This window comes from Melospiza melodia, chromosome 13 (assembly GCF_035770615.1).
Source record: "Melospiza melodia melodia isolate bMelMel2 chromosome 13, bMelMel2.pri, whole genome shotgun sequence".
Lineage (NCBI taxonomy): Eukaryota > Metazoa > Chordata > Aves > Passeriformes > Passerellidae > Melospiza > Melospiza melodia.
Window position 1 is genome coordinate 16081729 of NC_086206.1, and position 10562 is coordinate 16092290.

The following is a 10562-nucleotide window of genomic DNA, read 5'->3' on the forward strand; positions in this document are numbered from 1 at the left end:
TACATTCCTAAATTTTTTGTGTGACTGGAAAGCTGAATGGTAGATGCTCTTGTACTGCAGTGGTGGATATGGGATTTGGGCTACTTGGGGAATACATGGCTTGTTAGTGCTTGAGCTCTGCAGCTTGGGGATGCTGGCCAAGAATGCATCATCTTAAATAAAATTATTAACCCTCTGGGCCAAAAGCTATCATATTATTACATAAAAACTTTAAAAAAAAAAAAAAAAGGAAAAAGGGAGTCACTATTAATCTTTAGAGGAATTGTTATGAACTTAAGGTTTTCCCTGAGACTCATAAAAGCCATTTAGAATAAACATTCTTCAAGTCCTCTTCTAAGACTGACATTTTATAATACACAAAAATGTGACAATCAGAAATAGAGCTGGTAGAAGAAAAATATTGCAAGGGCACAAGCTAGATTAGAATACAGAAAGATGGGGGGTTGAAAGAATGCTTGCACTGAGCAGCAGCAAAGGGTTTTTTGCTAGCATGGTAAGGTGCCTTCCTACAGAATTAACCTCTTAATTCCCTGAGGTTGCTCACTTCTTTCATTTAGCAGGAAATGGGAGCAAATGTGCATGAGGAAAAGTGCCTGCCTTTATCAGAGTTTATCTACAAGGATCCCTGAGTGCAGCTCCTGGCCCTGCACAGCACAGCCCCAGCACTCACACCAAGAGCACTGCCCAAACTCTTCTCAGCTCTGGCAGCCTTGGTGCTGTGACCACTGCTGGTTCTTTCACTGACCTAAGCCCCTCAGTGGTAACACATCACTCAAAACCATTCCAGGAGCCCCAAACCCACCCTACTCTTTGTCACTTCCCACCACCCCAATCACAGAGACTCTCCACAAACACTCAGGTTCTGTTTCCCCTGGGCTGCACTAAAGGTTAGGTTGTAGTGCCCCAGGTTCCAGTCCCATCCATGGGGTAGAGGGAGCATTGGCCACATGGGCCTACAGACCTTTTTAAATAAGGAGCCACAGGCTTCTTTCCTCTAACTCCTCTAATCCTTCAGAAATCCTTCATCAGACTCTCCCCAGATATGCCCATACCAGTCCCTTGGATCCACATCTGCTATCACCATCCAGAAATGGATAATCTTACTGTTTGGGGAGTTTTTGTTGTTGTTTTTGGGTTTTGGTTTTGTGGGAGATTTTCTTTGTTTGGTTGGTTTTTTGTGTGCTTTTATTTTTAATTTTGTTTTTGATTTTTTTTGTCTGGTTTTTGAGGGGCTTTTTGTTGTGTTTTTATTTGTTTGGGGAGTTTTTTGTTTGGTTGGTTTGGGGTTTTTTTTGTTTTGACAGCCTTATTTCAATCCTTCATTCCAATAAACATACTTGCGCTCCTTCCCTGTTGTTTCTCCTAAGCCATCTGTCTCCAGCTGTTTCTCTGTTTCCAGTCTCCTGGAGCAGCCACACTGTGCCTGTGCTGTACCAGTGGCGCTCCCAAGGTGGCACACACGCTCTTTGCCGTGTCCTCTTCTGCCGCGGGCCCTGCTGTGTCTCTGCCACCTCCTCCAGCTCCAACCCCTTCTCCTCCACCCACTCCATCCCTAAAGGGGAAGGGGCACAGCCCTGACTCCCCAGAACCCTCTCTATTGACACTCTGCTGACTATGCCAAATAAAATGTTGTGTAATCCTATGAAAACAAGGCAAGTAATATGTCCAAATGGAATTTATTTACAAGGCAGCTGGCAGAAGAGCTTTTATTTGCTCAGAGTGGCTCTTTCTGGCAGAGGGCCCCTCCTGTTAGCAGCAGGGCTGTGCCCACCTCAGGCTGTGCTGGGGCTGATGAGCCCTCAGGAGGACACACTGCACCCCAGGGCTGGAGGCTGGAGCTTTTGGGCACAAGGAAGTCAGGAGTTGATGTGGTCTGATGTTTTCTCCTAGATGAGAACCTGTGTTCTCAGCCTGCCTGTCCCCTGGGCCATCTCCATCAAACCTTCTTTGATGCATTCCCTCCCTCCTCTCCCGTGCCCTGCAGGGTTCCCTTGGCAAGGAGCAAGTGCTGAAAGGCTCCTGCCACCCTCCCCCCGTGTCACTTGAGCTCCTTGCGTGCCCCAGGCAGCTTCCTGGTGCCTCTGAGTGCAGATCCAACTAAGATCCAGTCATATCTGGAGGTAAAATCCTGAAGGAGCTCCGTAGGTGCTGGACCACACTGAGCAGGCTCAAGTCAAGCTGCTCTTTTGGCACCCTCTTCAAATGTCACCTCAAACAAAAAGGAAAAGGGCAGGGAAAGGCTACCTTGTGATGGGATATCCATGCTTTGTTGAGTCTGGACAATCTGGGGCAGATTTAGCTTCTTAGCTCTGGCCGGCCTCTGCTTGATGGTGAGAGACATCTTCTGGAAGGCAGAGGGAGTCAGCTGAAAGGTAAAAAACCACCAAGAGCTCAGAAATGCACTTGTTCATAGAGGCTTTTCTTGTTCACTTGCTACTGATGAATAATTTGTGATCACAGCCACTAGGAGAGTTCTGGAAGCCCTGGAAGTTACCTGCTGAAATATTTAACATCAGTAAATTAATGATATAGAGCAGAATGCACATGCTGTAGCCACGTGGCTCTGCCCCATTACCTTCTGTGTGATTTGATGTGACATGTTTGGGGATTTCTGCTCTTTGGGCATTTGTTTCCTCTTTAGTTTCACTGGATTGAGCTGGTGACCTTTGCAGAGAGTGGGGAGGAGTTATCAGAACTCCCCTAACCCCAGCCTTGCCCAGCACTCACAGCCCCCAGGCAGGAGATGTCACTGCTGGGTGAGTCCAGGGGGGCAGGAGAGCAGCTCTGTGCCAAGGCTGGAGTGCACAGCAATGGCTCCAAGCTTCAGGGCTCTCTCTTTAATTAGCATTTGTTTCTCTGCCTGCCCTCACAGACCCCTCCCCAGAAGAACACAGAGCTCTCCTGGCACAGCCCCAGCACCAGAACATCTCCAGTCACTGAGCTGCAGTCAGCAAAGGGACATTTGTGGGTGGGGAGGGGAATTGCCCTGACCCCACTGCTGGGCTGGCTCTGTGCTCCCACAGGAGATGGGACACAGGAGCTGGTTTGGAACCTGTTCCAGCTGGGACCAGCCCTGTCTCTCAGAGCTCCTGGCAGAGTTTGAGCTGCCCTGCACGTGCCAGGTGCCCAAGGCAGGCTGGTGGGAGCAGCACAGGTGAGTGTCCAGCCTGGCAGAAGGAATTAGTGCCACATAAAGGGGATGGAGAGCAGCACACCCTCACGGCTTCAGCTGGACATTGGTTTAACTTGGCTCGGGGAGGGGATCTGCAGCCTCAGAGCTGCTGGACAACACGTGGGGCAAAGAGGGGAGGGACACGACAGGAGTTTCCAGCCTTGACACAGCTCAGGCCCAGGCACAGTGGGTATTCACAGGTTTCTCTGCCTGTCTGATGAATTTTCGATTACAATGTTCCACAACTCTGCCCTGGGATCCAGAAGCCATTGTGGAGAATGTCTGGCCTGGATCATTTGTGCCACTGGCCGTGTCTTGGCTCACCTGGAAGGAGCAACAATAGAACTCTGAAACTCCAGAATTCCATTCAGGCAGACCAAAGGATACACTGGTGTCTCCAGCCTGTGGCATCCTTCAGAAGTGAAGAACATGAGGCCATCCCACCCTGATTTATCATTAGACCATATTTTAGTTTCTGAGTTAAGATTCATAGAAGTAAATCCCCAGAACAAACAGAACCACCTTTTGTTTCAGTGTGCAGTCCCATGAGCCAAAAGACTTGTCAGAGCCTGGTGGCACTTAATATCTCCCACCTTTTCCATTACTTTTGTAACCCCATTTTCTGACGTTATTAACCAAATCTCCGTTAATATCCAAACTGTCCTTTATCACTTTAACAGTTTTCTTGGTGGGAACAGAAGGAAAGTGAATGTCACTCGCCTGCTGACCTGGGTTTGTCACCGAGGGAGCAGGACCAGCCGGTGGTCAGGGGACGGTGGCGTTGTCCCCTGCAGGACCAGCCACATGATGGCATTGTCCCCTGCAGGAGCGGCTCTTCCAGCCCGGGGAGCTCCGCAGAGCCCTGCCCAGGGCAGAGCGCGGGGTGCGCCCCTCGGGGCCCGCGGGAGCCTTTCCAGGGCAGAAAGGACAAAGGACGGGTGTCCCTTCCTCACAGCCTGTCACATTAGGGCAGGGGACAGAGCAGGAGCTGACCGAGGGCCAGGCGTGGCTGGGTTTGTTCCTTGTCAGCCATCCGGTGGGTGCCCAGGGGAAGCAGAGCATCCTTTGCCGATGGTTTTTCCTCCCGGCGGATGGCGGGGGCCGGGGGCGGCTGCAGCTCTGCCGGCAGCTCTCCCAGAGAGACCCTCTGCTCCTGTCACAGCTCAGAGGAGCCTCAGGGCTCCTGCTCCTTGTGCTTGGCTTGGCCCCTAAATTGCACCCCACTGGGCTGCAGTTCTCAGGAGTCACGGGCTGGGGATGGACAGGGAGGATGGGACAGAGGGACGACTCCGGGCTCCAGGTCAATGAGAAGGGACACAGACACTTCTGCTCTTTGTAGACAGTTCATTCTCTTTTGGCACACCGTTATGAACAGAACTGCCTTTGCTTATAGCCCTGGTTTGACATCAGCACTGTCCTAGGGAGGGAAATTGTTCCCCAATTAACACCTTGAATCCCAGACATACCTCATCTCTGCTTTCTTCAGTTCTTCCCTGCTGCCTCCTTGAGTTGATTTGCAATATTCCCACCTGGGGCAGGAACCCTCTTACCCTTACCCACAGCACCCTCTTTTTATCCCCAGCCAACAACAAAATGCTAATGTCTGGCACCTGTTGCTCTTTTAGGCAGGACAGCTGCATTGACCCTAAAAACACACCCACAGTCACGACAGCAGGTCAGGAGCCTGAGAATATCATGCATCAGGCAGTGAGACAGGCATGATGCTGTCATGGTTCTAGAAAGAAAGCTTGGCTGAGGCAAAAGCACGCTGCCCTGGAAACAGGCTGGCTGTTCATGTAAATGCACTGCTGAGGGAGCAGCCCCCCAGTGGGGTCACAGCTGAAACCCACGGGAGTGTGGAGGCTCTGGGCAGAGCCAGAGGGGGAGGGAGGATACACCCTGTTCTAACAACGTGGGGTGCAGAAAAGCTGGGGTGGGAGGGGAAGGGGTCCGGTCACTCCCTGGTCTCTCAGCCAGCAAGGGTTGAAAAGGGTTAAAATCCTGGGCAGGAAAATGTTTGCCTGGGCTTGTTTTTCACCCAGGCCGAGTGTCCAGTGTCCGTTTATTGTGCTGGACCACGGAAAGGCTTCCTGGCTTTCCTGGCTGCTGGAAGCTGTGCAGGCTCCAGGGCTGCTGCCCCTGTGTCACCCCGAAACGAGTGGGGTGACAGCTCCGCTCTGAAAGGCTGTGACATCCCATTCTGCTGGGAGGGAAGGGCTCAGCTCAGCCCAGGGGCTGCCAGTGCCCCGGCACAGTCACCTCTGTCAGGTCACAGCCCTGCACGTGGCAGCCCCCGTTGTTTTTGGGGCTGGCCCACAGATCCCAGCAGCCCCCATGGAGACACTGCTGGGGAGCAGCCCCGTGGCTCCACTGCAGAGAGGTTTGGGGCTCTCTCCTTCACCCACCATCATGGCTTAATGTCAAACAGCTCCCACAGCCTTTCTTGGAAGGCTCTCAGACATCTCCTGGCCAGAGGAGGCGGGGAGAGGTGAGCCTTTCTGGGAACAGAGCTGATTCTGGTAAGCTCCTTTCTTCGAGACTGCCGGCGTGTGGAGACACGCTGGATGGAGAAGTGGGAAGAGGGGATGTGGAGAGGAGCTGGCGTGGGGCCCAGGGGCTGGCTCTGTGGCAGATGGGGACTCACAGCACCCCAGGCAAAGGGCTGGGGCAGGACCTGGCTGTTCCTGCCAGGGAAACCCTTCCAGGACATGAGGATGCCTTGCACAGTCACTGGCTGCTCCTGCTGACATGAGAAGGAGGAAGAGAGGGAGTAAGCTGCAAACAGGGGGGCTGCTGCAAATAGGCACATGCCTCATCCTCTCCCACAGCCCAGGCAGCAGGCACTAGCCTGGCCTCAGGCTCTGGCAGAGGTGAAATAGTAGAGCCATGGCACTTTGCTGCTCCCCACCTTCTGTCACAGAGGCTCCAGAAGAATCTTTTTCCAGGAAGCAAAGGAGGGGAGAGCCCCCTTCATCACCCTGGCACAGCCACCCCTGTGCCAAGGAAGAGCCTGGCAGCAGCTCCAGCAGCAGCCAGGGTCTCCTGTGGCACATGGAGATTTCTGTCTTGCCCTCCTGACCATGTTACTGCTACTCTCACCTGCAGGGCTGTGGCAGGAGACTGCCCTTCCATGGATCATGGAATCACAGGACAGTTTGGGTTGGAAGAGATCTTTAAATGCCATCTGGTCCAACAGCCCCTGCCATGGGCAGAGACATCTTCCACCATCCCAGATTGCTCAGAGCCTCATCCAACCTGGCCTTGAACAATTCCAGGGATGGGCCAGCCACAGCTTCTCTGGATAATCTGTGCCAGGGCCTTGCCACACATGTAGGGAAGAATTTATTCCACATATCCAATCTAACCCTGGTTTCTGTCAGTTTGAAGCCATCTTGTCCTGTCATTCCATGCCTTGTCCAAATTTCCTCTCCAGCTCTCTTGTAGTCCCATTAGTACTGGAAAGGCTCTAAAGTGTTCCTGGAACCTTCTCCAGGCTCAACAACCCCAGCTGTCTCAGCCTGTCTCCACAGCAGAAGTGCTCCAGCCCTCAGAGCATCTTGGTGGTGTCTGGACATGCTCCAGCAGCTCCACATTCCTCCTGGGGCCCCAGAGCTGGGGGGACAGATCCTCTGTCTGTCCTCCATCGTGCCAGCTTTGTGGAACGGTTCCCTTCAGGCCCTGCAGCTCCACAGAAGGACTGGGACATCAGGATGTCTCCCCAGCTCTGCAGGGACTTGGGCAGGAGCCAAGGGCTTGATGAGTTCAGGGGAGCCTGCTCTGGTACAGTCCCTTCATGCTCCTTCTCCTCAGCTGAAATCTGCCCAGGTTTCACCTCTGCCATGCAGGAACCTTTCCCAGGAGCTCCCCATCCCCTTTCCTAGGAAGGAGCTTGCTCCCATGGCTGCCTTGCTCTGTGGGAGGCAAGTGACCCTTCCCTGTTTAGAGAAAGCATAACCATGGTGTGCACTGAAGAGCTCCGTGTTTGTTTCTGTAAACACAATCTTTTCAAACTACTTGAATCTTGTTTGTTGCAGCAGACACGGCAGCCCTTGGCAGCTTCCATGGGACAGGCACAGGATGAGTTTTCCTCAGTCCAGGCTGCTCCAGCTGCCAAGGAGAGGCAGCAATTCCCGCTGCAGGTGTGCACCTTGCCCTGCAGTGTCCCACTGGGATCAGCCAGCAGTTTGCAGCTCGGGTGCGATGCTGCCAGGGAAGAGCTGCATCCCACAGCCTGGCTGCCTTGGGATGCTGACTGGTAGCTGTGGAAAACACAGAGTATCAGCACTTTGCACTGTGTGCTGGGCTTCAAACTGGTTCTCATTTATGGAGAAGGAGGAAGCCATTGTGTTCAGAGAAGTGAAAGCCAGTGTGATGTTCTCTACTACTTTTGAAAACACTTTCTACGTAAAGCAGTTCCCTTAAAACACAACCCCCAGAATGGTCAGTACTTCCAAAATTGGAGTTTTCCGTCCCCTGTGGAGACACTGGCTGCAGACAGATCCAGACGTCTGCTTTTCATTTCCTGCTTCGTTCTTAAATGTGAGAAAATACGAAATCATGTGGTGCCTTTCTTGATCCCCTGCCATTTATTTCTCTCCCTTATTACAGTAATGGCTCAAGAGCCCTACATGAACCGCAGAGGCTTCTCCAAAGGGCATCTCCAAAGCAAGAGGCCCCATTTGGCTCTAAGGAATCTTCTCCTGAGTTTGGCAAGGATGTCCTTTGTCAGGAGAGAGGGGCTGGTGAGTTGGTTTGTGTCAGAGCAGTGGCTGAGCTGCCAACACTACTGAGGAGAGGTGGGTTAGTGTGAGCATGAGCTGCCACGAGCAGCTGGGAGCTTTGTCAGGGGAGAGAGAATCCCATCCTATGTCCAGAGCTGGAGTCAAGTGTCTGTGTGTTTCCCTTGCAGCACCGACCCTGGCTGGGCTGTGCCAAAACCTAAATGTTCCTGCTGCCTCCATCCAGCAAGGCCCTGGGATGGAGGACAATGCTGTGGGCAGACAAGGATGCTGTCAGTACCTGCTCCCAGGCCCTGCTCTAGTGTCACCAACTCCTGAGCCTGGGGACCTCCTGTACATGCTTCCCATGAAGTGGAAATTCCCTTGAAGTGGAAAATCAACATTCTCTTCTGATCCACTCTGGCATCTTTCTTTCACAGGCTCCTAGCTCTCACTTACTTTCCCTTTTAATTCTCAGTCTTGACCTTATTTCAAGGAATCCAAATCTACTGTAACAAACAATTCTTTCACAAGGAATCAAACAGCAAACACTTCCAGGAGGGAAACTCCCTGCAGGAGGTGGGGTAGGTGTTCTGGGGCTATTTCCTGTTTGTTTAGGACACCGCCCACATTCTTTTTATATGTTGTTTTGCATATAAAGCAAATTACAGATTCAAGGTGCTTTTGCCTTCACAGCAATTCCTGAGGCATTAGTCACAGATTCCCTCCACCTGTGGGGACCTTGACCCTGTGCACAGCTCAAGTTGATTGTGAACAGCTCTGGTAGGTGGGGAATGCTGGAGCTGTTTTCAGCTCTCTCCTGGGTAAGATAGGATCTGGCACTTTGACCTGAGCTATATGTGGTTTGGAACAATAAAGGAGTTCCTGGCTAAGGGCTGTGTGCCTGGTGCCTGTCACCAATGTCCCCAGCAGACCTTGTTCTCCTTTTGTTCTGCACCAAACCCAGTGTTTAGGTAGCAGAGCATCTGTCCTGCTACAAAAATGACTTTAGAGCAGAGCAGGGGCTGGAGGCAGAGAGCCCAGCCTCCAGCATGGACACTGAACTGTCTGGTTTGACATCCTTTGGTGGGTGCTGAGGGCACAACTGGGGCAGTGCTGGAAGGCCCAGAGCTTGCAGGAACCCCTGGTGGTGCCCAGTGTCCACTGTGTGTCCCTCTGCCCACACTCCATGGCAGGAACACGGGTGAATGTTTGTGGATGCTTTCCCTTGTCCATGTTTCTTACTGCAGTTACATACAGGGGGAAAAAATCAACCCTCTTCCTGTTATCTACTGCTTTTCTTTGGGGTGCAAAGGGTTGCCTCAAGAAATCTCCCAAAAAAGAAATGGGAGCAGGCTGGAATAAGCTGGCCCTGGTTCCCAGTTACTCAGTTTTTCTGCTCTTTGTTTCCTCAAAGGCTTGGAAGTCCCTGGCTGGCAGGGTTGCACACTCCATCACTTGGATGCTGTGATTCTTCTGGGATTGCTCATGTAGGAGCTCACCTGCCTGCCTGCACCCATCACAATTTCATCTACAGGTCCAGATCTGCACTGAAAAACAAGCTGCTAATCCTGGAAACTAAAATTTTCCTTCAGTGAAACAAATCAAATTGAGAAAGCAAGTGCCCAGGCAATTCCTACTGTAACTAAACCTAAAATCTGTTGAATCTGAAGAGAAATCCTGAGATCCTTCATTGTCATGTGGGAATCCATAAAATCAGAGTGTTTTGGGAAAGCTGCCTCAGAGACAGCAGAACTGTGATTAGAGTTAAGGGGCCTGCCTTTTGCAGCTTTCCCAAAGCCTTCTGATTTTAAGGATTCCCACATGTCTGTGTTTTACCACTAGTTGTATCAGAAATGTCTTCTGGAATACATCAGATCCTCTGACTTTAGGTTCCTCAATGCTGCAAGGGTCTGGTGTGGAGGAGCGGGATGGGATGGGATGGGATGGGATAGGAAGTGGGTTGGCAGTGATGGTGCCAGTTTTCTGCCAGCTGCAGCCCAGGTTTGTCACTGCTCGCTGGAGCTGCCTGCTCCCACTGGAGGCAGTTGCTGTGCCTCTGTGTCCTGCTTTTGGTGGGAAATACAGGGCTTGGTGGTGGCTCAGGCCCTCGCTGCTACCAGCCCTTGGAGGCTCGTGGTGTCCCACAAAGCCACACTGAGGCTGCAGCTCCCCTCCACACTCCTGCTGTGGAATTTCCTGTGCAGATGTCACCTCCAAATCGAGCTGCTGAGCTCACAGGAAGCAAATGGAGATGTCCAAAAGTGACCTAGAGGAGTCCTCTGCCAGGTAAAAGACCTCCAGCCCAACCTGCAGAGGAACAGCAGCTGCCAGAGAGCAGTTTGTGCCTTAAAACAACAACACCTATGGCAAGTTATGCCTTTGGCAAACAAAGCACTCCCACTTAGCTGAATGTCAGAGCCCTTCCTCAGTTTTACCTATCTCTGGCAGCAAACCCTTTGCAGAAAAGGCAGGTCCTGTTCCTTCAGGGGGGATGTGAGCACATGTAGGCTGTGCCATCACTTCCAACAGCCGAGGTGCCCAATGGCTTCAGGAAATGCCATTTCCTGGGACAAAAGTTTCCTGTGGACCTTGAGAAAACACCATTTGGGGAAGGGCCAGAAAACATCCCAACAAACTCAGCATGTTCTGTTCTTGCGAGAGCAAACAGA